The sequence below is a fragment of the Pteropus medius genome, unplaced genomic scaffold (assembly GCF_902729225.1).
Source record: "Pteropus medius unplaced genomic scaffold, Ma_sr-lr_union100, whole genome shotgun sequence".
NCBI classification, from domain to species: domain Eukaryota; kingdom Metazoa; phylum Chordata; class Mammalia; order Chiroptera; family Pteropodidae; genus Pteropus; species Pteropus medius.
The window spans coordinates 6434749-6460500 of NW_024350926.1; the positions used below are offsets into that span (position 1 = coordinate 6434749).

Here is a 25752-nt window from a genome sequence, read left to right on the forward strand (position 1 = left end):
GTCATCGCTCCCCAGCCACGATCCCCCAATAACCCTGAGCTCTGCACACTCTCTACCCTATCGCTTGTGCACGAAGCAAATGTTGAGAGACCTGGGTTCAAATCCCCATGCTGACGCAGCCCAGCAGCCTCGGGCTGGCTGTCCATTCTCGCTAGGCCTCCTTTCCTCAGCTGTGAACAGAGAGAATGATACCTTTCCTGTGTAGCCGTTGGAAGAATTAGCAATAACATACGTCAACCTGACACGTGGCGGTTATTTGATAAGTGGTTGCTCTGAATATTATACTGTTTGTTCTGCCTAAAATACCTTTTCTCCTGAAACCTCAATTTCTTTAAGAAATAACCCGAAATCCAAGAGTTAAAATTACTATGTCCTCCTCCAGACCCGGTCCACGTCTGTGAGCACGCATCTCAGAGTCCGCCTTGCGTTGGTGACGTATGGCACGTCTCCTGTTCCATGCTCCGCTCCAGAGAGCAGCAACTGTGTTGTATTCATTGTTAACCCCTCAGTGCTCAGCTGTTTATAAGACTGAGATATGAACTAAATCCCATCCTGAGCAGTGCCTGGGGCAGTTGGGGGTAAAGGGGTCATGCTAGCCACAGGCCACAGCAGGAACAGGCCAGGGGACCAGGACCCGATGGTTGAACGTGCAATAGGGGATAGGGAGCCGGGGGGAGGGGGGAGCGGGGGGCAACATAGGTCAGATCCAGAAGAGGGGAAAGTGTATCGGAAAGAGAAGGCAAAAATTAATAAAACTAACACGCTTCAAATTGTCTGAACTTGTAATTGGAGTCATTTTGTTTTATATGAAAAAATCTCCCACAAACAAGCAATCCCCAAAAAAAAGAAATTTAAAGAGACTGTAAATATACGAAAAACGGCCAAAAATCTCCAGAGGTCAAAAATTAAAATAAGACACGCTCTCTCAGAGCGGTAGAGGTGAAATGAGTGCGTGTGCCGCCGGTGGGTGGTCTTCACACCCTCGCCGGCAGGACGTGAATCAATCCAGCATTAAAATGTGTCTGCCCTTTGATTCTATAATCTTACTTCTAGGAACCTCTTTTAAGGAAATTATCAAATAAGTGTGTGATAGTATATATACAAAAAGGCTTTATTACAGTATCACCTATAGTAATAGCAAAAAGTGGCGAACAACTAAATGCCCAATGATAGGATGCTAGTAAATATTGTACGGTACAATAGTATATAGCCATAAAAATGAGAGTAGCGAAGCTGTGTTTCTTAACATTGAGAGATGTCCGTGATATAGTAAAAGCGAAAAAAGCAGATTACAAAATGATGATATGATCCCATTTTGCATGTATATAAATAAATGCACAGTGAATTTTAAGTCTGGAAGAGTATGTCCTGTGCGCAGTGATTATTTATGCATACCTTCCAATTTTTCTGCAGTAAAATGCGATAAATTTCGTACTCCACATGGGCTGTAAGTGGGGAACCGGTAGCTGCTTCCCTCCGCGCACTGAACACCTGGCTGGCCTGGCACTCACCGGAGACCCCAGGGACGTGGTCCCCATCAGGGCGTGAGTCTGAGGCCACCTGCAGAGAAACGCTTCCCAGGCCAGAGCAGGTCAGACAGGCGGGGGAGGCCCTCTTTGCCTCTCATGCCTGTGAGAGCAGAAAAAGGAGTCTCTCTTCGGATGAACAGTTTTATGAGAACAGAGCTGGGGCTGGCCCTGCTCTGCTCTGGAATGAGGGGTCACACACTCAAATGAGCAGTGGGGGCAGCCCACCCCACCAAGCAGGAGTGGGCCCCGGGGGAGGGAGGAATGTAAGACCCTTTCCCCCATGAGGTCACCAGGTCAAGATCTAATTGTCATGACCAGTCTTACAATGTCAGGTTTCCCCAAACTCAGATAAGAGGAACCTGAGATCAGCTTTGGTATTAACTGATCATCAGCCGCTGCTGAGAATCCCTCCCTGTCCGAGGCGCACCTCTGAGCCAAGGAGGCCCTAGGAAGCTGGCTCCAGGCACTGGCATGTATCTGAAGTAAGTCTTTGGACTTGAACTTCCTCCCGGCTGCAGGAAAGGGGAAACCTCTCTGGATGAAAGGAGAAGCAAACGGATGGAGTTCACAGGGAAAGACAAGCAAGAGGGCTGTCCCTCGAGAGGGTGCCCGAAGCGTCCACCAGAACCTTTCGCTCCATTAATCACCGACGGTCAGCCCTTCCTGCTCGGTCCTGCGTCTTTTCACGTATTTCCAGGCGTTTCGCAGCTTCCCTCCTTTACTAGGCTGACCATGTCCCGGGAGAAAAGCCAGTTTCACCGTCTCCTTATCTCACTCCTTAAGTACCAAGCATGGCGCCCTGTGCAATATCATTCCCTCAACACACAATTAGTGCGAGCCTACTACGTGCCAAGCGTGGTTCTAGGCAGCGGAGTGTGTAGTGGACAGGGCGGACAAGCTTCCCAACTCATCCAATGCACACCCTAGTAGATGAACACCAGACAACGTACAAATAAATAAACGTGAGAGTATGCCACTAAATACCCATTGGGTTGACATAATTTCGACATTGGTTCAGCAATTCCTAGCAAGAGAAAAATAGTTTAAATAAGGGAAGTAATTCCACCTGCCGTTCCACTCCGGGAGCCCACATCCCGAGAGCGCCTGCCTAAGCTGGGAGAGGCGCATCTGCTCCTCCCTGCTGAGGGTCTCGCCAGGCAGAATGGCATTCTGATGTTAAAGCAGGTTTTCACAGGTTTTCTTCACAAATCGTCACTCTTCGATAAAAGCCAACTGCTTGGTCTGGTGTCTAACCAAAGCAAACGGGGATCTGCTCCAGCTTGGAGGGAAAATGGTACGTGATTTTTCAACATGGCATCTCTCTGGGGAGGTTTCAAGGGTGACATGGGTCCTGTGTGATTTCCGCTTTAGCCCTGACCCCTGACACTGACTCCCTGCACGTATGCCACCTGCCGCTTATCCACCAACTCAATATCTGACACCCACTAACTCAATACCACTTTTTATGAAGCCCCTACTATGTGGTAGTAACTATTCTATACACCGAAACTAGGGAGATGAACCCCATAGAGTGAACAGTATCTTGTATTTGTAGGATGTTTTACATCTGCGAAGTATTTTGTGATGCGGATGACGTTTTATCGGCCCAGCATCTCCCCTCTTTTTCTGGGGCTTGCCCCATGCTTTAGGAAATCTCTTTTCTACACTGCGACCCCGAGTTTCGACTGGGAACCGGCCCCGTTTTCCCGCTGTTGCTTCCCTGCTCACGCTTAACTGGCTGAGGAGGGGCCACCACCATACTGAGCCAACTCGGTGTCTGACCCCTCGTCCCCGTCGTTAGTCGATGGAGGAGTACCCCGCTCCAGCCCGGCCCAGCAAATTCCCAGGATGCATCCCCCGGGAACCAGAAGAAGAGACGCCGAGCGTTCGAGTGGGGAAGCTCTGAGATCTGAGATGGGGGAGCGGCCGTGGCCAAGCTTCCGTGGCCGTGTGGAGGAAGGCAACCCAAAGGGGTTCACCAGGGTTCACGGGGCGACGGCAGCGAGAGGCGGAGGGACGGCCTCCCAGCAGCAAGGGGTCTCGCTGCCCCGAGAATTCCCTGCCTCATGAGATTTCCTATAAATCCTTCTTTTGGCCTGAGCCCGTTCAAGACGACTTTCGGTCACTTGCAACCGAAGTGTCTCGGATGCTCATCTTACCATTTTGTTCCTCACCCCGAGGAAGGAGCTCAGAGAGGTTCAGTGAGCCACCCACTATCCCACTGCTGCTGGAGAGAACAGCGAGAATTTAAACGCTGCTGGAAACACCGGTCACGTTTCTGACGCTGAAAAGGAGCTTCCCTTCTTGGGATCTCACCCCGCTCACACGCGTTCGTGCACTATGGGTGTCTTTTTCACAACGCAAAGCCGTGCACATCACAGCCGTGCTCCAAGCCTGCACCGACACGCGGTCACAGCAGACACCCCTCCTGCCCACTTTTCCACCCGCCACTCCCTTCCTCCCTCCAGCTCTCTGAGCGAGCTGCTCCCTCTGCCCAGAGACCCTGGCCTGCCTGCCCACCTCCCTGGGAGGCCTGGCGCCGTCCCCCAGTCCCCACGCAGCAGGGAAGCCTCACTGCCACCCGCCCCCCCAGGCAGAGCCATGCCTCCTTTCTCTGCTCCTTCCTGGGATCTGCCTCTAACAAGGCACCAGTCTCATGGATTCTAATCGCCTTCCGGAACAGAAGTTCATGGGGACAGGGAGAGTGATGTCATCTATCCCTAGCCCCCGGCGCAATGCCTGGCACAGAGTAGGTATTTAATAAATGTTTGCTGAGGGGACAAACAAGAGGAGCAGAGTGTGAAGGCTGATGCAAATGTCACACAGTCATGCTTCAATAATCAGCACCAGTTTGGGAGGCTGAGGCTGATGTGACGCTCTGAGGCCAGGGACAGCTGAACGGGCAAATCTGAAATGCTTTGCAGAGATTCATCACTCCATGTACCCAGTTAACGCTGAGCCATTAGTCCTTTCTGAAGCTGCCAGGATCTATTAAGCCATTTAACTCATCCGCAGTCACTTCGGGATCAGTCCCAAGGGCATGCTTTTCAGGCCTGGACAGCCAGTGCTTAAATGACTTAAGTGGTGAGCTTTCTATCTCTCCCACTGGGAACCCATCCACCGAAGCAAAGCTTTGATGGATCTAAAACTCTGTGGAGTAAGAAAGTTCCTGAAGCAGTCTGGAGTCGGGCTCAACCCTTACAGAAGTACTGGTCTGGTGCCCTTCCTAAAGGCTGACCTTCTGAGTAACTGGAACAGGAAACCACCCTCTGTGGGGTGATTGGAATGGTCCCAGGAAAGTCCCCAGGCCTGATGGATGCCCCTCGGCAGTTCACTACCATGCCTGAAATTCCCTCCATTAATCACTTAATAAATATTTATTGAGCACCTACTAGGAGCCAGACACTTGGAGATTCTGCCTCAAACCACAGGTTTGTTCTTTTGAGCCGAGTTAGGCTTTGTGCTGAGCTCAAAAGCAAATGTCCCTTTGAGGGTAATCCGCCAAGCCTTATCAATCATTAACACCATCCTTCTGAGGAAACTCAGGAGACTCGTGGCAGAGGACAGCCGCGTGGGCGGGCTCGTAGGATAGGGATGCACCTTGCTGGGGAAGAAGAGGTGTGAGCCCTGTGGGGTACAGGCGGCCTCTACATGCAGTGAGTAGGCACCGCGGGGGAGGTTACAGGTTCCAGTCCCCCACCCCTGCAGCCCTACGGAGTTGCAGGATCAGAGACACAGCTGAGGGGGCGTATCAAGTACACCTTGTTTAGGGGATTAGCCCGCATTCCCCAGCTTGCTCCTGCTTTTAATTCCAGCAAGAAGTGCCCCGGATTTGCACTGGGAATGCAAAAGCAGATCTAAGCTTCCTGGTTTGGGCATTTACTTTAGCCTCTGGAAGCAAAACTTATTCAGTCAGGGCCAGCTCTAAGTCGCAACAATAATAATAACCCAACATCTACAGCTGTCATTTATCAAGTACCCACTTATCAGGTACCAGGCACCGTACCGGATCTATGTACTGTGATCAACTTTTCACAATAATGTCAAAGGCATGCATTTTGAAGAAACCAAGTCTACGAGAGGCTACTTGTTCAAGGTCACACATTTGGTTAGCAGCCGAGATAGGTTCGCAGCACGATCCCTGTGCAACTCCAGAACCCGTATTCTTTACCGCTCGGCCACACAAATCATGAGCCGGGTGAATTTTTAGGGCCCTCCTTGTCTGAGCCCTGAAGAGGCAACATGAGAACTTGGGAAGGGAAATGGGTTTGCCGTCTGAGAGCTGATTTATAACATAAAATAACAATAAACAGTCTCTAAAGAGATTCGGATGGCTCCACCGTAACCTGATCGCAGGTACAGAGAGAAGAGGGTTTGAGAGTTGGTGGGGGCCCTACGCCAGGTGACGCTGGTGGCACGCTCGTCTTCGCCGAACACCCAACAGGAAGTCACGTGCAGCCGGGGGGACAGTTTTCCCTGGAATACGGCCGGATGAAACCAGCACCGCCATCTTCCAAACTCCCCTCCTCCCCCTGGGTGCTGGCACCCCACAACGTGCTGCTCAGTGGCCACAGACATCCGCTCCTTGATGGTTACAGCTCATTGGAAATGAACAAACTGGAACCGTGAGTATTCGCCCCTCGCGGGAATTTAGGGTCTAGTGCCTCCTGATAGACCAGTAACAGGCCAGACCCTGGACCCTGGGCCCCCGCTGTGACACCTGTCTGGACGCTGAGCTGGCCCCAGGAAGACTCTCTCTGGTCCCAGGTCCTGCCAACCCTCCCTCCCTTCTTGGGAATTCAGCGCCTTTGAGCTGTGGCCCTGGTCCACCTGCATGCACCCCTCGTGGGAAGCCCAGGGACGACCTGTCACCCGCGGGAGCGGGTGGTGTCTTGTTAGCTTCTCTCACACTCCCTTTGGGCTCTGCCTTCTGAAGTTTCATGCACTTCCACCTAATGAAGCAATCGCGTGCTACCTTTCCCACGCGTCGGAAATGAAAGTAGTTTCGACGGCATTAAAAATCGTTACAATATTTTATTATATTAACTATATCATAAATTGATAACTATATTATTAGATACGGTATTGTATGTCATGTACGAATATGTGATAAATAAACGTTATAGAGTCATAATTAAATTCTAGAACTCTTCAACATACAAAAAATAGACAGACGAATATAATGAACTCCCACATCCTCAGCACCTAGTTTAAACAATAAGCCAACATTTTGTCCATCTGGTTGCATCTAGTCCTTATGCTTTCTTATTCTGAGCGTTTTCAAAGTCAATACCAGAGAACACATTATTTCACCTCAAAAACTTGGGTATGCATCCCTCAAAGATAAGAACATTTAAAAAGCCATCACCATAATGCCATTATTAACATGAACAACAACAAAAAATAAACCCTGAATATGATCTAATACTCAGCCCCAAGGTTCAAATTTCCCAGACTGTTTAAACAAGGTTCACACACTGTGTTTGGTTGTTGTATCTGTTTTTATCTAAACCATCCCTCCACCCTATTTGTTCTAATACCATTTATTTGTTGAAGAAAGTCAGTCAGTTATCTAGTAGGATTTCCCCTCACTCTGGACGTGGCCGATCGTTTCCTCTTGGTTTTGTTACCCAGTTCCATGACTGCTGGTGTTTTCTGCAAACTGCTAAGTAAGATTTAAAGCAACGACGTCCAGTGGAAATAAAATACAAGCCGCAGATGCGATTTTTCTTTTTTTTAAGGCAAAGCAACCCTTGGTTGACCTCACAGACTGCAAGGACCTTGTCAGCTTATAATCCCTTATTTTTTATTTTTTACACCTACAGCACCTGGTCTTCCTAGGTGGTCTCCCATCCAAGTACTAACCAGGCCAGGCCCTGCTTAGCTTCCGGATCAGACGGGATCGGGCTCGTTCAGGGTGGCATGGCCGTAGACTCACAGATGCAATTTGTATGTTCCAGCAGCCACATTAAAAAAGTTAAAAGAAAGAAATAAAATTATTTTAATAACATGTTTTATTCCATATGAATTAGCCAAAATAGTATCATTTCAAAATGTGATTAATTTAAAAAATAAGCGAGCTATTTTGTACTCTTTTTCATACCGTATCTTCAAAATCGGATGTGCATCGTACACTTAAAACACCTCTCGATTAAGAATGGCTGCATTTCAAGTGTTCAAGGCCACATGTGGCCCCCATATTGAACAGAGCAGATCTAGAGGCTTGTGTAGATTCAGCTTCAAATTTTTTACATGAGAACACTTCATATGTGTTGATGTAGATTCCCTGTTATAAAACTCCCTGTCAACCTTTCTCCAGAGAGTTTTGGCATCCACCGACGACCACTTCTAAATCCATTATTTTATTAGGGGCTGCAAAGTCGTGATTTTCTAATTCTGTTATTCCTTCTGCATTTATTAGGGAGCACTTTTACTCAGACGAACTTGACCTTGTTCGCTCTTCGATTACTCCAACATATAGTTTATGCAGGAAACGGGGGGATATGTGCTTATTCTCCTATCAATTTTCAGAGAAATGAGTTGGTATCCAAACCACCTCTGGGGTCTCTTTACATCATTGTGAACTCATCGCTTTCTATATTTGCTCCCTGTCAATACATTGCAGTCATTATTCTTTTTAATGCGAAAAACTTCCCATCTTTGGCCAATAGGACCCTCTAGACGGCTCCTGGGCCAGTTTTGATAGCTTCCCTGCTTTCTGGCACAATCACATAGGCCACCTCGGCCATTTTCTGCTCTACCAGAAATCTGCTATTACTCCAAGGAGCCCTGGCTCCTCTCAGTGTTCCAGGCATCTTTAAAGGATTCTCTTTGGGACAATAACATCACCTAGAAGAACTGAACACAGTTGGGAATTGAAAGCACCAAGACGAGTCAACAGAACGAAGGTTTTCTCCCTTCCCGGTGGAGAGAGGGTAGCAGGAGAGGAGAAAGGGAGACCTCAGACGTCCTCACGCGGCTCCGCCTGCCCTGCTCATCCTTTTCTCTGGATCTCGACTCCCCAGACCCTTTACTCTGAAGACTAGAAGTTTCCATTGCCATCAAGTGCAAGTGGGAGTTCAGCCAACTGGGAACCCGGGGGCCCCACCTGACCTCCCTTTGCGAAGAGCCCAGAGCCTTTGTCCAAAGTTGCATCACTTCCCACCCAGCCCTTCCTGAGCCAGCTCCCCGCTGTCTGCGGGAGAACGCAGTCGGCGTAATCCCAGTGACATCAGGGAAACTCCCGTTGCCAGCAGTTACTCCTTCAGCTGCAAAAATGTGCGGCGGTAGACAGGGTGTGGGCTTTTGAAGTCTCTGCAGGAAGCAGAGTTGTTTTCTCAACACCACATCTGAGCGCATCCTCAGCCGGTGTGGAGCCCTTCCGTTCCCTCTCCCTGTCCACCACCACCCCGGATGGCCGGGGAGGCAGACCCCACACCACGTGCTGGGTGTCAAGGATGCCAGAGGACCAGCACGGAGGAACAGAAAATAACGGAACCTGACATCTCGTCTGGTTTTCCTGAGTGGTCTTTGCTCAAAAATGTGATAAATATCACTGCGCTGAAATCCACATCAGCTTAGGAGAGTCTCTCAACACCTGCCACACTCCACCGGTGTGGCCATGGGTCTCGGATGGTCACTTGGTATCGTTACCACATCCCCTGGAACTGCTGGCCAGAAATGTTTATCATCACAACTTCTTCACTGTGCTCCTCATCCCAGGAGACAAGGAAAGAGCAAGTCCCAGCTTAGCAACACTCGGACACCTGCCAACTATGGTGTGCAGCTCAGAGGACAGCCCTCTGTGGTTGTGGGCCTCCTGTGGGCCTGGGGTGCTTTCCCAGGAGCTCTGTTTGCTCCTGTCAGCAGTCCTCTGGACAGACTTTGGGTCCCCATTGTCTGGACAAGTCGAGGGTCCCCAGAGGTTAAGTCATTGTCCTTAGATCACACAGTTGGCTCAGGTCAAGTCTCCATGTCTCTGAGGCCAGGCTCTGAAGCTCCCGCTGGCCGCCATTGGGTACGGATGCCTCCCCTCAACCAGGCACATCGTGTTTATTATCATATTTAATCCTGGTTCCACTTTATAAAGTGGCTCGTAATGCGACCTCTTTACAAATGAAGAGCCTCGTCTAATGTCACTAAGATTTGTACGTAGGCCAGATTCCAGTGCTTGTGCGTTTTCCAATTAGCTGCCCTGCCTTTCACGAGTAGATAAATTCTCCATTCCTCCCAACCCCAATTTCTAGCTCTGTGGCCCTTTAATGCACAAAAATGCAAAGACACATGGGATGCTTCCATGTCTGAATGGCATTCCCCCTCTGGTAGCCTCAGGAGACACCACAATAGGAGGCTGGAAGCTGGGCTCCAACTGGGTCCAGGGTTTATGAGGGTGTGGCCCTGTTCAGGCCTCTGGAGCATTTAAGGTGATAGTCAACATTTTTGTTTGTTTGTTTTAATACGCTTCAGAAAAAGTACAACTAGCACACCAAATCTATCATTTAAAATAGTAATTAGGATGAAGCTATGTTTTTAAAAGTCCTTAAAAATAATAAGGAACTAATGGTACAATTGGTTCACGGGTGTGACAAAAATCAAGACTGTAAGTGACAAGTATGAGAAATCTGTGTACTCTGGTGTGTAACAGTTCTCCTGCCCCCTGTACCCCTCAACCAGGACACTGGCTTTTTAACGAGTTAAAGATAATGATTATAAAACAGTACTGAGTTCTCTAGCTAGAATCATCTATTTATCACTATCTAAAAATGGGAATATGGTTTCCTTTCCTCTGGCACATTAAAGTAAAATGGAAAACCTAAAACAAAGAGCATTCTTTCCCTCTTTATGTAGACATCCCATGAGATTTACCGAAAAACTACCTTTAACGTTGGGAGAGTTTATGGGAAACAAGAACCCATCCCAAAGATAAACACTAAATGGAGTGACGATTTTCTAGGAAGTGCTGTGTCCCGCTGAGGCAGCAGCAGCTGGCAGCTGAGCGAGGTTCTGGCAGCCCGTAGAGCCACGGAGGACTGTGAACTGTGACGAAGAAAGCGCTCATCACTCATCCCCGCGGGAGTGGGAGCGCCTTCTGCGAAGCATGAGGGTGTCCACTTATCTGGGGATTTCCTCTGGCATTACAGAAAACGACACAGAGGTCTCTCCATTCCCCGGAATGGGAGGTGAGAGGCCAGCCAGGGCGTCGACTCTGTGGGGTCCAGAGCCTCACTCACGGTCATTCTCACCGACAGCTCAGACAGCCTGGCAAACTGACTCATCCACTGCCCGGCACTGCACAAGGGGCAGCCTGAAGCCGGCTTTCCTAAGCTGAGCCCCACCGCCCGGCAGAAACACGCCCCCGAGGCTGTTCTGCACACAGAAATGTTCGTCGTGGCTCTACTGGAAACAGCGAAAAGTTGGAGACCACTACGTTCTTCGTGAGTGGGAGACTGGTGTAGCGTCATGTGCTATGCCTGGTATGTCACGTGATGAAATGCAATGAAATTACTTGCAAAAGATAACAGCAGATCTACGTGAGTCGCCAGTGAAAAGAAGCCCAATGCGTTTAAATGGGAAGGATGAGCTACAGAGCCATATGTAGTGTGTGATCCGATTTTCGTGTATAATGCATGGAGGAAGGTCTGGGAGTAAATCTGCCTATGGGAGGGGGCGTGGCGGGGCTGCTTGATGGATTTGGGGGTGAGGGGGTGAGGGACGGATCTAATGATGCTGCCTCGCCTTTCATGATTTGCTGTCCTAGGAGAGAGAAAGAGACTTTGACTAAATACGGATAAGCGGGTAACCATGCTCGTTTCCAGGACCCTCTCTGGGAATGTGGGCTTTTTGCCCTTTTCTGGGACTGGGAAGAACCTGCAGTAGACATGCCCAGTGGGCCGCCCTCTCTGTCTGTGGAGGCAGTCGGACGCCCTGTGCCCTGAGGACCAGCCAGCCCGGGCGAAGAGGCGGGGGCCTATCCCGCCCTGGGACTAGAACCGCTCCCCCTTCCCTCTGCCACATTCACTTTGCGAGGGCTCACTCCAGGCCAGGTGTTGGAAATAAATAGCGAGCCCTGCCCAGTGAGGGATGCCCTGCAGGGTGGGAGCCTGGCAGAGGCAGGGCTGGTAGCGGGGATTTCAGACAGGGCAGCAGGTGCAAAAGATGTTTTGGGAGACGTGAGCTTCATCGAGGTGATCGAAGCAGGCCAAGGAGGCACTGCTCTAGCCTTCGTGGGAAAGCGGGTTCTCGGGAGCAATCAACTTAGGGATCAAAGAGCTGGGCTCGAATCTCATCTCCACCACCCACCTACTGGGCGACCTTGGGCAAACCGAGTCACTTAAACCCACAATTTCCTCATGAGTAAAATAGGGATCAAAACAGAACCTGTGTCCTAACCCATGGGATTCTAGTCATACTGACTGCGATGTGTTTAATTCACTTTCCACATCACGACGTCCCCGATGAGTGCTGTTAGGATGTCGACTAGCTCTCCTGGGAGGCGTAGTGTGGCCTCGCGGCTGCTGCTCCCGCTGCTTTAGGACACTGGCCCCGTGACACGGCAGTTTGACACAGTGGTCAGGTGCCAACCAAAAGTGCCAATGGCGGTCAGGTGCGCAGACTCTAAAAGGTATCAGGGTAAAACTCTGTGACCTTGGGCAGGTGACTTTCCCTCAAAGAACATAGGTTTTCTCATTTTAAAATGGAGACGATGATACAACTTACTACATAGGCCTGGTGAGAGGATTAAGGACAGGCGAGAGTGACATGGACGGCGAGCGCCATGACAGTGGTCTTGGCGACGACTGTTTAGATTTGACACTAAAAGCACAGGAAGCAGAAGCAAAAATAAACAAGTAGGACCACGCACAAAAAGCTTCTGCACAGCAAAAGAAATCACCAACAAAGTGAAAAGACAACCTATGGAATGAGGAGAAAAACAGTTCTAAACCACATACCTGATAAGGGCATAATATCCAAAATATATAAAGAACTAACACAAGTTAGCAGCAAAAACACAAACGATTCAATTTAAAAAAAATAGGCAGGGTATGAAAGAATAGACATTTTCTGAAAGAAAACATACAGATGGCCAAGAGGTATATGAAAAGGTGCTCAACACTGCTAATCGTCAGGGAAATGCAAATCAAAATCACAATGAGACGTTACCTCGCGCCTGTCACAATGGCCGTCATCAAAAAGACAAGAAATAACAAGTGTTGGCAAGAATGTGGAGAAAAGAAAACCCTCGTGCACTGTTGGTGGGACTGCAAATTGGTGCAGCCACTCTGGAAAACAGTATGGAGCTTCCTCAAAAAATTTTAAATAGAACCGCCTTACGACCCAACGACTCTACTTCTGGGTATTTATCCGAAGGAAACAAAAACGCTAGCTTGAAAAGATGGCCACACCCACATTTTCCCTGCTGCCAAGACGGGGAGATAAGCTACGTGTTCACTGATGGATGAAGGGATGAAGAAAAGGTGTTTTACATACATATAATGGAATATTATTCAGTCATAAAAAAGAAGGAAATCCTGCCATTTGTGACAACACAGATGGACCTTGAGGGCATTATGCTAAACGAAATAAGTCAGAGAAAGACAAATACCATATGATCCCATATGTGGGATCTAAAACAAAACGAAACGAAACAAAAACTCTGAGCTCATAGATATGAAAAATAGATTGGTGGTTGCCAGAGGCAAGGGGGCAGGGGTGGGTGGGTGAAATGGGTGAAGGGCGTCAAAGGTGCGGACTTCTAGTTTCAAATAAATAAGCCCTGGGGATGTAATGTACAGCGTGGAGACTATCTGAAAGTTGCTAAGGGAGCAAGTTTTAAAAGTTCTCATCAGAAGAAAAAAATTGTGACTATGTGTTGATGAATGTTAACTAGACTTATTGTGTTGATCCTTTTGCAATACATACAAGTATCGAATCAGTATGTGGTATACTTGAAACTAATATAATGTTATGTGAATTGTATCTCAATTAAAAAAAAAATCCACGTAAAGCAGGTGAACATTGCTTGACGCAGTTAACTCAGGGTAAGCTCCTGGCAGGAACACTGAGGAAGGGTCATGCACTCGATGGTGACTAAGGCTGGACTGGGGGTGTGGTGAGCACCCCGGTTGTTGGAGAATACTGCTTCATTTCCTAGCAGGAGCCATGAGGCAGCCACACATGCCTGGTAGTCTCTATCATGCCGATTCTGATTATAGCATTAGTCACAGATAAAAATGTGTTACATCCCAGGGTGTGAGGCTTCACGTTTTTTTTTTCCTTAAACGAGCATGGGGTCTAAATAATAAAACCAACAGCTGGCTATTTGAAAAGAGCAAAGCTAGGGATTTCTACCAGTTTTAAGGGTAAATATAAATCAGTGGAAGACAGCTATTCTAAAATGAATTAAATGTATAAAGCTGTTGATTTCTGAGAAACTGAGTGTCTTCCTGCTGATCTGAGGGGTTCCAGGAATAGCAGGGGCTCCCAGTGTCCTTAGAGCACCATCGACCTCACATCCAGTCATGCTGGTCCTGGACGCAGACGGGGGATACAGGGAGGCAAGACACTGATTGCATCATCGATCTCCCAGCATCAGTGATGAGGCGTGTGCCAAGTGCTGGTGAGCAGCACAGCAACAGAGCCTTTGGAATTTCGGAGAAGCCTTGAGTTGTGAGGCCTGGGGTGAGTCAGGGAGGAATTAGGAGGGGGTGTGCGGAGTCACATAAGATGATAAGAAGGGACGTCTCCTCCTGGGGAAGGTCTTTGGTACCAAAAATGAATCCACTTTAAGTCTCTTTACATTTGGTAAGAGATGGACTAGAAAGGAAAGAAAGAATTTTAGGGATTCGTATGGCAGAGAACCAGTGAGCAAGGGTTTCTTGGACAGAGTGAAACCAGACGTGAGACACCAGGCCTCAGGCCACCATATCCCTCAGAGAAAGGCACAAACTCAGACAAAGGATGCGGCTTAAAAGCACCTTCTGGACCAGGCCTCGGTCTATTTTTCAAAATTAACATATTAGATGTTCCAAGCCCATAATATGTCCTATAAACCTGGGGACAGATCAATACATTGAACAAACTCCTTTGAGGGTGTTTGTGTGACCTACAGGAGAGCATTATATATGGATGTCACACGCATTATGTATGGATGTGGCGTTTGAGCTTTGTTGCCTTTTTTTCCAATCAGAAACTGAGGATGTGCGTTTTCTAGCCCCTCCTCCTTCCAAATAAAGAAATTCTAATAGTAAAATGTAGAAATATTCGCAGTTGCGTGTGTGCCTGTGACTCAGGGAGGTGGAACCCAGGTCCTACAGTGGGGCTACTAGTAGCTCCCTGTTTAAGACAGGCCTGGAGCTTAATCAGTGAATGACTGCTCTGTCTGCTGCCGTTGATGGCTCCAATCAAACATCAACTGGGGAGGACACTGTTTCCAGAGTCAGGGTTCACTGTGAAGCCTGTGGTTGAATGCCACCCCCCCACCCCTCCTACCCCACCCAAAGATAGGTCCTCCTAGAACCTGTGAATGCCACGTTATTTGGAAAAAGAGTCTTTGAAGGTGTAATTAAATTAAGTCTCTTGAGATGAGATCATCCTGGATCACGGTAGACCTTAACTCCAATGACAAGTGTCCTTATGAGAAAGGAGAGGGCCATGCGTGATGGAGGCAGAGATTGTAGTGCTGCAGCCATGAGCTGACCATCAGCAAAGCTCACTGGCGGCCACCGGAAGCTGCAGGACGCAAGTGGCGCTGTCCCCTAGTGCCTTCAATGGAGCACCGCTGGCCGATACCTCGATTTTGGACTCTGGCCTCTGGAACTATGAGACAATGCATTTCTCTTGTTTTAAATAACCCAGTTTGTGCTAATTTGTTACCAGCAACCTCAGGAGACTAATACAGAGCCCTCGCATTTTCTTCCGATGGCATCTAACAGATGTTAGTTGAAAGGGCTTTTTTAAATTATTAGTGAAGGAAGCCCCTCCCATTAAAACCGGCCAAGTACCATAGTCCAGATCAGAGCGCACTGGGCTGAGGAGAGGGCACAGTAGAAAGGGGCTGGCGCTGGAAATGACTCCTGAGCTGTGCCACTGGAGGACTAAGTCACCTTCTGCCTTGTCTGTCGGGTGGAAATACCATGGAGCAGAGCAAACTGGGTGAATCGTGGGAACGCACCGTGTGGACATAAAGCGTTGGCGGCCCTGCCACCATCTCTGCCACCCTCGGGGTCCCTACCAGAAAGAGCCCCCTCGTTGAGGTCGCAGACCCACTGGCTGCTCACCTGCGGGGCGAGGAGAGAGAACGCAGCATGTGAGCTCTGCAGCCCTACAGCTGTGTGACCCTGGGCGAGGTCCTCCCCCAAGTCTCAGCTCTTTATCTATAGAGCAAAAATGATAACAAAAATATATAACCAGCAGTGCCGAGTTATCTCTAAGGGTCGAGGAACTTACTACATGGAAAGTAGTTGGTGAGCACAATGCTCGGGCCATGGTCGGCTCTCTACACAGCCGCCTGCCTCCGCCATTCCTCTGCTCCGACAATGAGACATCCCAGCGCACAGCCCCGGCGCCGGGAAGCCATCACCCGCACCTCGCCCGCCGCGCCTCGCCCGTCCTGAACACAGATGTCATCACCTCGATGAGGCAAAAGGAATCGGCCAACTAACAACTGGGGTTTAGAGCTGGGCGGAGGGGGAGCCAGAGGCAGAGGAAGTGCACGGACGTTACTGTCGCTCATCACAGGGTCTCACTGGCTCCAGCCAAAGTTGAGAAACATAATCAATAAATTATCAGGAGTCCATCATCTTCACTGTTTTCAATAATAAAGAGGAATATTTTGAGTTAATGTTTTTGGGGTATAAAGTCATTTCTCTAAAGGTTTGGCAATACCTTCGGTACTTTTTTTCTGTTAAATTCAAGAAAAATTTAATTTTTAACTTAGAACGCCCACATGTTGAATAATTTCATTTTTATAAAAATTTATCTATCTGATTGTATTTTTGTTCCCGTGGTTCAATAAGTCTGTATGCATACAAAGGCATCCAGGATGATATTCAGCAAATGTTGACAACAGTATATTATGATGTAATTTTTCTTTGTACTTTTCTGTGTTCCTGAGCATATGTAAAAAATATATTGTTTATAAAGACAGCAAAGTTATTTTTTAAAACTCATCTGTTGGTGCCTAGAATAGGCAAATTTATATAGAGAGAAAGTAGACGAATTTATCAGGGGCCAAGGGGAGCAGGATGGGGAGTTGTTGCTTAATTAAGGTACAGAATTCTGCTTGGGACGATGAAACAGTTCTGGGAATGGACGGTGGCAATGATCACACGACATCACAAACGTACTTAACAGAATTGTACACTTGAAAGCGGTTAAAACGGTCAATTTCATGATAATAAATATACATATTACACATATATATTTATAATAATAATAATAATAATAATAATAATAATAATAATAATAATAGCAGCAGCTTATCTGTGTGTTTCCCGCCCTGGACACTAGGACAGTAAATGCCTAGGTAGCCCATGTGGCAGGTGAGCCAATGCGGCTGCATCTCCGGTTCAGTATCTGCATCGATGAAGCATTAATGATTTAAGCCTTGGAGGAGACTAATGTGGTGATTTCAGGATCTGGGCCAGGGGAAGAAAACCCTGCTAAATAACGTAGCGTGGAGGAGGGGGCTGGGGTTGAGGACAGTCTCTCCTGTTGCCCTTGACGGCCCAGCAGGTAGGTGGCGGCTTTCTTCTCCTTTGCAAAACTGGCCAAGAAGGTCTCAGCCTTGGAGCTGCTCTTGGATTTCTTTGCTCTGTACCCTTCCACTCCACTGTGTGTCCCGTGTTGGCCCAGTGATCCAATAACCAATTCCAAGTTTACGTCTCTTTGTCTGGCCTGGAGCCTGTCATCTTCCAAGCAAGCACAGCCCTGTGCTGCGTGCTGTCTGAGGAGGACAGATGGATCAGTGAGTCGTGGGCTGGAGACAGGAACTCAGGCCCCACCTCCAGCTGGCCAATTCCAAGCCCCTTAGAACCTCTGTTGTATGTTGCTGCCATGGCAACTGCTGGGGAAAACACCTGGCCAAGAGGGAGCCTGCCAAGGCCCACTGGAGCAACAGCAAGGGACGGAGAGGGCATTTCCGGGACAGGCAGTGAGCAATTAGGGAGGAAGGGGCCGGATCTGAGCCAGCCAGCCTGAGCAGTCTGGAAGTGCTTGACCGTCCCAGAGTTTAAACCACAGAGGCTGAAAATACAATTAAAAAAAATCAATATAATTGCTTTTATAAGCGCTAAAGACAGAAGGACTGTTGGTAAGCTCCTCTCTCATTCCTTATTCCAGGGCATGATGACCAATAAGAGCGCTGGCCTCCACTCCTGGCCCTTCGCGGGGGGTTTGTAATTACAGCAGACCTGCACAGAGCTCCCGGGCACCCTGGCCGGCCCAGGCAGAGACCAGCTGTTCGCACACGGACCGGAGAGAGCCGTGGCCGCAGACAGTCAGCCCCGTTCCATGAGCGCCCCGCGTGTGAGCCCGGCTCCGCGGTGCTGTTACCAGTCGCGGGAGGCAAAGTGGCCTCCCTGTGTGCGTTCCTCCTCTCCACCCCACGCCGCCCCACTTTTTTTTTTTTTAACATGGGGTTTTAAATTTCACGTTCTGTGATCTAACTCCCCATTTCCCACTCACAAACAAATGACATCTGGCCACTCTCAACAATAAACTTGGAAAGATGAGACATTTCCTGTTAGTTCTCCATGTAACCCCTGCTTAAACTTTCAAATTCCTGCAAGAATTGCCTGAAAAATAAATGGATCATTAAAAAGTGAGGAAAAGGGACAGGGGGAAACTGCCACGAGAGCCCTCGGACAATGCGATGAGTTCGTACCAGTATTTCAGCATTATTATTATTATTATTATTATTATTATTATTATTATTTACCATGGTTTAGCTCTGAAGGATCAAGACGGATTTGTTATCCCACAGAACTACCTTGTGCAAACAGCGATTGGAAGAACCTTCCACCAGGCTGCTGGCTCGGACCTCACGGCTAACTGCCCAATCCCTTTAAGTGGTGGTAGAAAACATTATTTTACAGTACTCGTCTTTTTCTTAGCCCTCTGCTTATCTATCTATTTGGTTCCTAAGGAACGGCACACGACCTCCGGCCTCAACAGCTACACAACTCTGGTCACGCCTTTCAGGTCTTTATTTCCCAAGGCGAACTTTCTCGTCTTCGGCGGCCGGCTGGGCACTTCTTGGAGGCCCTGCCCTTGTCTCACCTTTGGCATGAGTAAGGCTGCTTACTGCTCACCAGCCTCCCAAAGCCAGCGCCCTTTTCCACACTTCCTCTTTCTCCCGATGATGCCAGCTTTCTCCAAGACCCAGGCGCGGGCCACAGCGCCACCACGGAGGGCCTGGGCTCTGGCCCCACTCAGCCCCTGGGCACGGGCTCCATCCTATCACATCACGCGCATCCCTTCTGCCCCGTCCTGCAGCCACCGAGCTTCCCCGCACGCTTGGCAAGTCCAGTGACTTCCTAAGAGGTGCCCCTCTGCCACTTCCTGTCTCCCCGCATCCAGGAGGCTTTGACCGCTAGCCCTTCTAATGCCACATTCTCGTCCGGCCTTTCCCGCCCAAAACCTTTCCACGCGCTCTCCACGCTTACGCACAGTGTGGGTTCCAGTGGGCGGTCGCATGGTCAAGGGCACGGCCTTGCCCTTGGTTTGATGCTCTGCTACTCTGTCTTGAAACTTAATAATTTCTGAGCAAGGGACCCCGACTTTTCAGTTTGCGCTGGGCCCTGCAAGTTTGGTCACCAGCTCCGCTTCCGTGCGAAGTCCAGACTCCTTAGCCTGGTATTAGAACTGGTGCAATTTGGCGGGTCCCTCCCACTGAATGATTAGACCTTCCGTCAACCGGTCACTCCAGCCACTGATATCGATAGTCTCCTGGCACCGGATCACGCTGTGCCCACCCCTGCTTCCACTCCTTTGTTCCTCTCATTCCTCTCTCACGTGGCTATACGTCTCTCCTCCCCTCCCCCCCCGCCTCCTCCTCCTCCCTCTCTCTCCATTTCTGCTCATATTTCTCTATCCTCCTTCCCCACTATCTCTCGCTACTCTCTATCCATTCCTCTGGCAACGACAGCCTCATCTGGTTCTTACGCTTCTTGTTCTTACTTCCTCCTTTTGCTCCCTGAGCCTTGCCCGCCCCCCCCCAGCCAGCAACTGTTAGGGGGCGGGAGCTTATGAGTCAGTGCCATCCTTATGATGCCTCGCAGAGTGCATGGTGACAACCGGCTGACGGGCTATTTCTCCCTGTGTCTAGCGAGGGTGTTAGAATGTGTCTGGAGTTTAACAGACACAAAGTGGGTTAAATTTACTCAGGCCAAGTGTAGAAACCTGGAAATAGTCATGGAGTCCCTGTATATATTAATTCAATAAATATTTATTCAATGCCAGCTTTGTGCCAGGCTCTGTTCTCCTCTGAGCAGTGAAGAGGCAGCTGGCAGAGGAGTCGCTAGCTACTTGGGAGTCACAGACAGCTCCAGGGGTGTCCTGCTGCTGGGCTCACACGGGCAGCCTGTCCCCTACTCAGTGTCGTCCTCAGGCTCCTGGGAATATTCTTCGGCTCTCGGGAGGGGCTGGCACAGCTCCGTCTGCCCCAGGTGTTGGTAAGACCAGGTCTCGGATCTCATCCCTCTCTGCTGTCAGCTCTCTCCCTGGGAGGTGGCTTATAGGAATGATGGAGAAGAAAGCGCGGGACTCGTCCCGACCCTCCTTGCGCACCCCCTTATTCTCAGAAAATCTAATTCGTAAGGAATTTGTCCAAAGCAATGGTTCTCCTCTGAGGCCCCTCAGAACCCTGTCTTTTCCATCATTCGTTCGTTCACCGTGGCGATGAGCTGCCTCTCTGTGGCTGCCTATTTGGGGTGGAACAAGGGTTATGGGGTAGAAAGAAATATTGGGGAGCACAGCGGTTCATTTTTTAAAGTTAGGTAACATCTCATACTCCGTCGTTTAGCAAATACTAACGGAGCGCCCACGGACCAACCACGCAGACAGAAAACAGCGACAGCCCCTGGCCCGTGGGGCTCACAGCGTGCTGCCCAGCTTCCCATCTGGAAGGAGTCGCAGATTCCTCCTGTGCTAAGTCAACTCTTAGTCAGCTCTTCTGAGCACTGCCGTCCCAAAGGGAAATCGCTTCTTAGACACAGAACAAGAAGAACCGTTCGACTGCTTCTTATAAATACAGATAAAAAGAACAGAGAGCTCCTGGCAGGAGCGAAAGCTCACACTCAAGCATACTCACACGCGAATGTAAGTTAAATAAATACTGTGGTTTCTCTGGCCGGTGACATTCTTCTTCCTTAAAATCTCCTCCCTCAGAGTCCGTTACTCGTCAGGTGTCGGAAAGGATGTGGGCACTTTTGTTTCCCTTCTGCCCTTTCCAGAAATCAAGGGACAGAGGACAGGGGCTCCTGGCGGCCTCTCCGAGGCAGGTGTGTTTCCAGTCCTGTGGGCAGCCAGAGGGGCGACGGGTTGTCAGCGCCGAGGGGAAGAAAACGTCCAGCCAGAACGCGGAGTGGGAGCCAAGCCCTGCAGCCCGGAGTCCGGCCTGGGGTGTCAGGCCAGGAAGCCACCGCGTGGTCGGTGCAAACGGCGCCCAATCCCTCGCTCCGCTGGGGCTGCGGAAAACTCTGCCCAGGAAGATCCCCGCAGGGAGGTGCGGGACGCTCAGGCACAGGAGGCCGGCTACGGCTACGAGCAGAAAGGGGAATTGTGAAACTCCCCAAGGGCCCAGTACAGAAAGGAGGGATTGGCTTTCTCAGGCCGCAAGATCGCCTCCCGAAAAGGCTAATTTTTAATTCAGGTTTATTTACGATCATGAAGGAGAGGCATGTTGATTTCTGGTTCTCTGGTGAAATGTTTTGGATGATGGGATTTTAAAAAAAAAAGATAATATGTCATTTATTAAGCTACTCATAGGAAAATAAATATTTGGAAAAGACGGCATTTTTCTCTAGAAGTTCTTACAGATCCAAAATCAGAATCCGGCACGGAGGAAGGCAAAGGCATTTTTGCACTCGTCGGTGTTTGTCGAATACCCAAGAGGTCCTGGCCATTGCTAGGCACTGAGGGTCACGGCAGGTAAGACAGAGCCTCATTTCTCACGGGACTTGCTGCCCACGGTGGGAGGGAGATAAATGCCCAGCCTGGACTAGGAGGAGGAGGCAGAGATGGCGAAATTCCTGGAATAGCTTGCATAATTTGGCCTGCTTGAACTCTCCAAGGGCTCCCATTTTGTTCTGAGCTAAAGCCAAGTGTCTCTGTGGCCTTCCGGCCCCACCCCGTCTGCCCCCGACCCTTTCCTCTCAGGCCTCCTCTCCTCCTCTCGCGGCTCCTTCCCCCGCACCTACCACACTGGCCATCTCCCCAGACACCATCGTAGGGGCTTTCGACTCCCGTTCGCTCTGCCTGGGACACCCCTCCCAGACGTGCACTCAGGAAAGCGTCCCCCTTCAGGCCTTTGTCAGCTATCGCTGTCTCTGTAAGGTTTTCCCCGCACCCCCAGCACACCCCATGAAGCATAGGGAGGACGGGGTCCATGGCTGTACTTTGAGAACCGCTGCATTAGGATTTCATGGGAGGCCTGTTAACATGCAGCTCCCCAGCCTGTCCCCTAGAGATGCTGTCTTAGTGGCTCTGGAGAAGAAACGAGAGGACACTGCATTTCCCAAAGCAGCTCAAGTGATTCTAATGACGTGGTCCAAGTCCACCCTTTACAAAAAAGATAAAAAGGGAAGCCATTGAATGTTTTCAAAAGGGAATGACACGATTAGACCTGGCCTACAGGGTGGCCTGGGGACCACAGTCCTAATCTCTAAGATATTGTGGGTGTCTATCAGGGGCCAACTAACTACATCCTGTGGGCAAAACCCAGCCCTCTACCTGTTTTCTAATAAAGTTTTATTAGAACAGCCACACCTATTCTTTTACATAATTGTCTATGGTTGCTTTTGGGTTAGAATGGCAGGGTTTAGTAGTTGGGACAGAGACTATATGGCTTGCAAAGCAAGAAAATATTTCCTTTCTGAAATTTCAGACAATTTTGCCAATCCCTGGTCTAAACCAAGGGCTGGAAAGCAGAGAAAAAGTGATCATTATTTAGAAACGAGATCAGTTTAAAATGTTTGCAGGGAAAAGAAAACTGCATTTGTGATTGTCACAATGACTGCAAGTCTCTCTTGCCGTGGGCTGTGAGTGCTGAAGATGCTAAACCCTGCACATCCTATAAGGCAGGGACCATGCGGCCCCATGAACTGCCAGCTGAGAAATGGTGGCCTTAGACCAGACTGAACCTCACGTATGTAAAAAGGTCTAAGATCTACTTTTTTTTAATCCAAAAGAAATTTTTTTTTTTTTAAATTGGCTGGTGAGGAATTACTACACATTTCCACGTGGGCTGCTTTTCTGTGCTGATAGGACTCCATCACCATCTAATGAGACTCGCTACGAGCTGAGCCAAGCTCGCACATGGCCCAGAATCAGCAGGATGGAGGATGGGGCAGCGCCATTGGTGGCCGACATCACGTCCAAGTTCCTGTCTCGTCGACTTGTGGGTCGGTGCAAATTTATGAGGCCACAGGCCAGGCGAAAACAATGAACTGGTGCTTCTGGGGTAACAGATCGGCTGCTGACTACATGTTACTGGGAATGGAAGCTGGAGTTTGAAGAAGGCTCCACAATATCCGGGGATGCAGGGCAGTGTGTGTTGGCAGCCTGAACTTGGCCCCACGGTCACTCGGCCCTCACAGGCCGTGGAGCCAGAGAGATTTATGGACTCCGAGGAGCGCATGCGACCAAGGCTGCTCAGCAGAGGCCGTGCATCGTGAGATTCCAACTGTCAAAGAGCATGTGGGGTTTCTTCAGTGGTCCCAGGACACAGCGATTTCATCTTTAACACATCAGTAACTTAGCCTCTGGTTAGCGGAGCTCACTGGGGCATGACTAATCAGCGGATGAAAGTGTCTTTGTGGGGATTAACTTTAATGAAAAGAAAAGGGATAGTTATTTGGGGAGTCTGAAATCTTCCATAAATCAAAGTGAACACTGACAAAGCAGGTTCATAAGGTAAGAATTGTGGGAAAAATTAAGGAACAGCTACTTTTTCTATAAATCACAGGTCTGGACTACAATGGCTGATGATTCCATGGGAACGGGGCCATTTAACTTCTTCAGGTGTAATGGAGTGATATTTGGGGGACGGTCGACTCTCCTTAAGGGAAACCAGATGTCCCATGTCCTTATTAACCCTTTCCCACCGACATGCAAAATGTCTAGCCGTGGGCTTATTGAACCTTCGAGGGAGTAAGCTCCACTTATTCTGGATCCAGCTTTCAAAGTACATCTTGAACCCACCCATCCCCTACCCAAGGGCCCTATCATTTAAAGTCCATCCAGGAAACCATGGGAATGACTCCGTGTAGCCAAACGACCATGTAAAAAGGACATCTCTGTCCTGCCAAGAGCTTAGGCACTGGATTCGTAAGAATGAGCCAGAGCTGGACTCCACCGTAACCGAGTGATTAAAGTCACTCCACCAGTAACAGGTAAAACTGACACCACGTCCCTCCTGATGTGACGCGCTGAGGACACTTAACTCGTGTTGTGCTCCTGCCCAAAAGCTGTCGCCAGAGCCTGATCATGATGAAACTACCAGAGAAACTCAAGTTGAGGGAAATTCTACTAAATGACTCACCTGTTCTGTAAAAACTCAATTTTGTAAAAAACAAAGAGATTCTGAGGAACCATTCCGGATTAAAGGAGACTAGAGATATGACAGCTAAATGCAATGTGTCATCCTGGAGCGGATTCTCAGCAAGACAAAGGTATTGCTATAAAGAGCATTGGGACGAATGGTGAAATATGTGTATAACCCGTGTTTTGGTAAAAGTACCGTATCGATGTTAAATTTCCTGAATTTCATAATTATATAATAGTTACGTAAGAGACTGTCCTGGTTTCTAAGGGATAAACAAATATTTTGAGGTTGAAGTTCACGATGTCTGCAACTCATTCTCAAAAGTTCAGAAAAAATTACATAACTTACACCTTGGTGGTAAACCAGATGCCTTAACGATCATAGTAAATGTTATTAATGGTAAGAGTGGAAGGGAATAACACTTCTGGGAGGCATCGCAAAAAAAATAATTACGACTATCTCGGACAAGGTAGTGTGTGTGTGTACGCGTGTGTGTTTGGGGCATATCATCCTTTTATCTGAGATTTAAAAAAATTCCTGTATGTATTCACACTTCACGAAGACTATTTCTTTCAAATAAAAATTATGTTGGTCTCAGCCCTGACACTTTATTCTTTAAGAAGTCTTCCAACACAGAATCTCATTTTGCCCTGTGCCTGTATTTCCCTTCCCATCCAATTCCACCGGCCACTGTGAACAGTCACAAGGGAGAGACTCTAAGCTCAGTTATTAATAAGCTAACATATGAGACTTACTTCATGCCAGACACTAAGTGCTTCACATAGATCGCTCATTTATTCCACGGAGCAACTTTACACTACAAAGTGAGGAAACTGGGCTACGCAGGACTTACTCAAGGTCACAGAGCCAGTAAGTGATAAAGGTCGCATTCTAACAAGTCGGCCTGGCTTCAGTCTGTGCCCGTAACCAGTCAGCTGTGCTGCCTCTCACGGTGACCTGTACCAGTGGAAACTGGACCTTAAGACAGCGTAGCTCACTTACTTCATTGTTATAACATCTTGTGTTAAGTAGGTATGAACGCAAAATCCAGGTTATTCATAAAACATTAAGTTAAAAAAGAGATCCCAAAGGAAATAGAAATCAGAAAATATCTTGAACTGAACCAAAACTGGAAAAACCCACTATATCAAAATTTGGGCAGCAACTAAAGCACACTGAGTGAATAATTTATAGTTTTGAACACACACTGAAAAGAAAGAAAACCTAAAATCAGTAATTTAATCTTCCATCTGAAAAAGCCAGAAAAAGAAGACTAATTCAAATGCAAAGTACGAGGTAGGGAATAATAAAGATCAGAATGGAAATTAACAAACAAAAGAGAAAAACAATAGGAGCAATCGAGGAAACCAAAAGCTGGTTTTTCAAAAAGACTCACGAATCTGATAAACCTTTAACTAAACTGACCAAGAAAAAAAAAGAGAAAGCACAAAATACCAAAAT

General features: G+C 48.6%; 4 long non-coding RNA genes and 1 pseudogene across 7 annotated transcripts in view; 2 read left to right on the forward strand and 3 right to left on the reverse strand.

Annotated features, from left to right (window-relative positions):
• The window catches only part of LOC120585504 (uncharacterized), a 57762-nt gene that overhangs the window by 21686 nt on the left and 10324 nt on the right, over nt 1–25752 (reverse strand). The window lies entirely within an intron of this gene.
• LOC120585662 (uncharacterized) lies at nt 7346–7463 on the reverse strand (annotated as a pseudogene).
• LOC120585506 (uncharacterized) lies at nt 10544–18259 on the forward strand. The gene is made up of 2 exons (XR_005648372.1): nt 10544–11002; nt 17868–18259. It is a non-coding gene; the product is annotated as an uncharacterized LOC120585506 (long non-coding RNA).
• Nucleotides 16998–21694, reverse strand: LOC120585502 (uncharacterized). The gene is made up of 3 exons (XR_005648364.1): nt 21564–21694; nt 18466–21444; nt 16998–17472 (listed from the first exon to the last, which is right to left on the reverse strand). It is a non-coding gene; the product is annotated as an uncharacterized LOC120585502 (long non-coding RNA).
• On the forward strand, nt 19998–22857 carry LOC120585503 (uncharacterized). Of its 4 annotated transcripts, none has more exons than XR_005648367.1 (3): nt 19998–20200; nt 20551–21677; nt 22727–22857. It is a non-coding gene; the product is annotated as an uncharacterized LOC120585503 (long non-coding RNA). The 4 variants fall into 4 exon arrangements; XR_005648368.1 differs by lacking the exon at nt 22727–22857 and adding an exon at nt 22633–22647; XR_005648366.1 differs by lacking the exon at nt 22727–22857 and adding an exon at nt 22083–22097.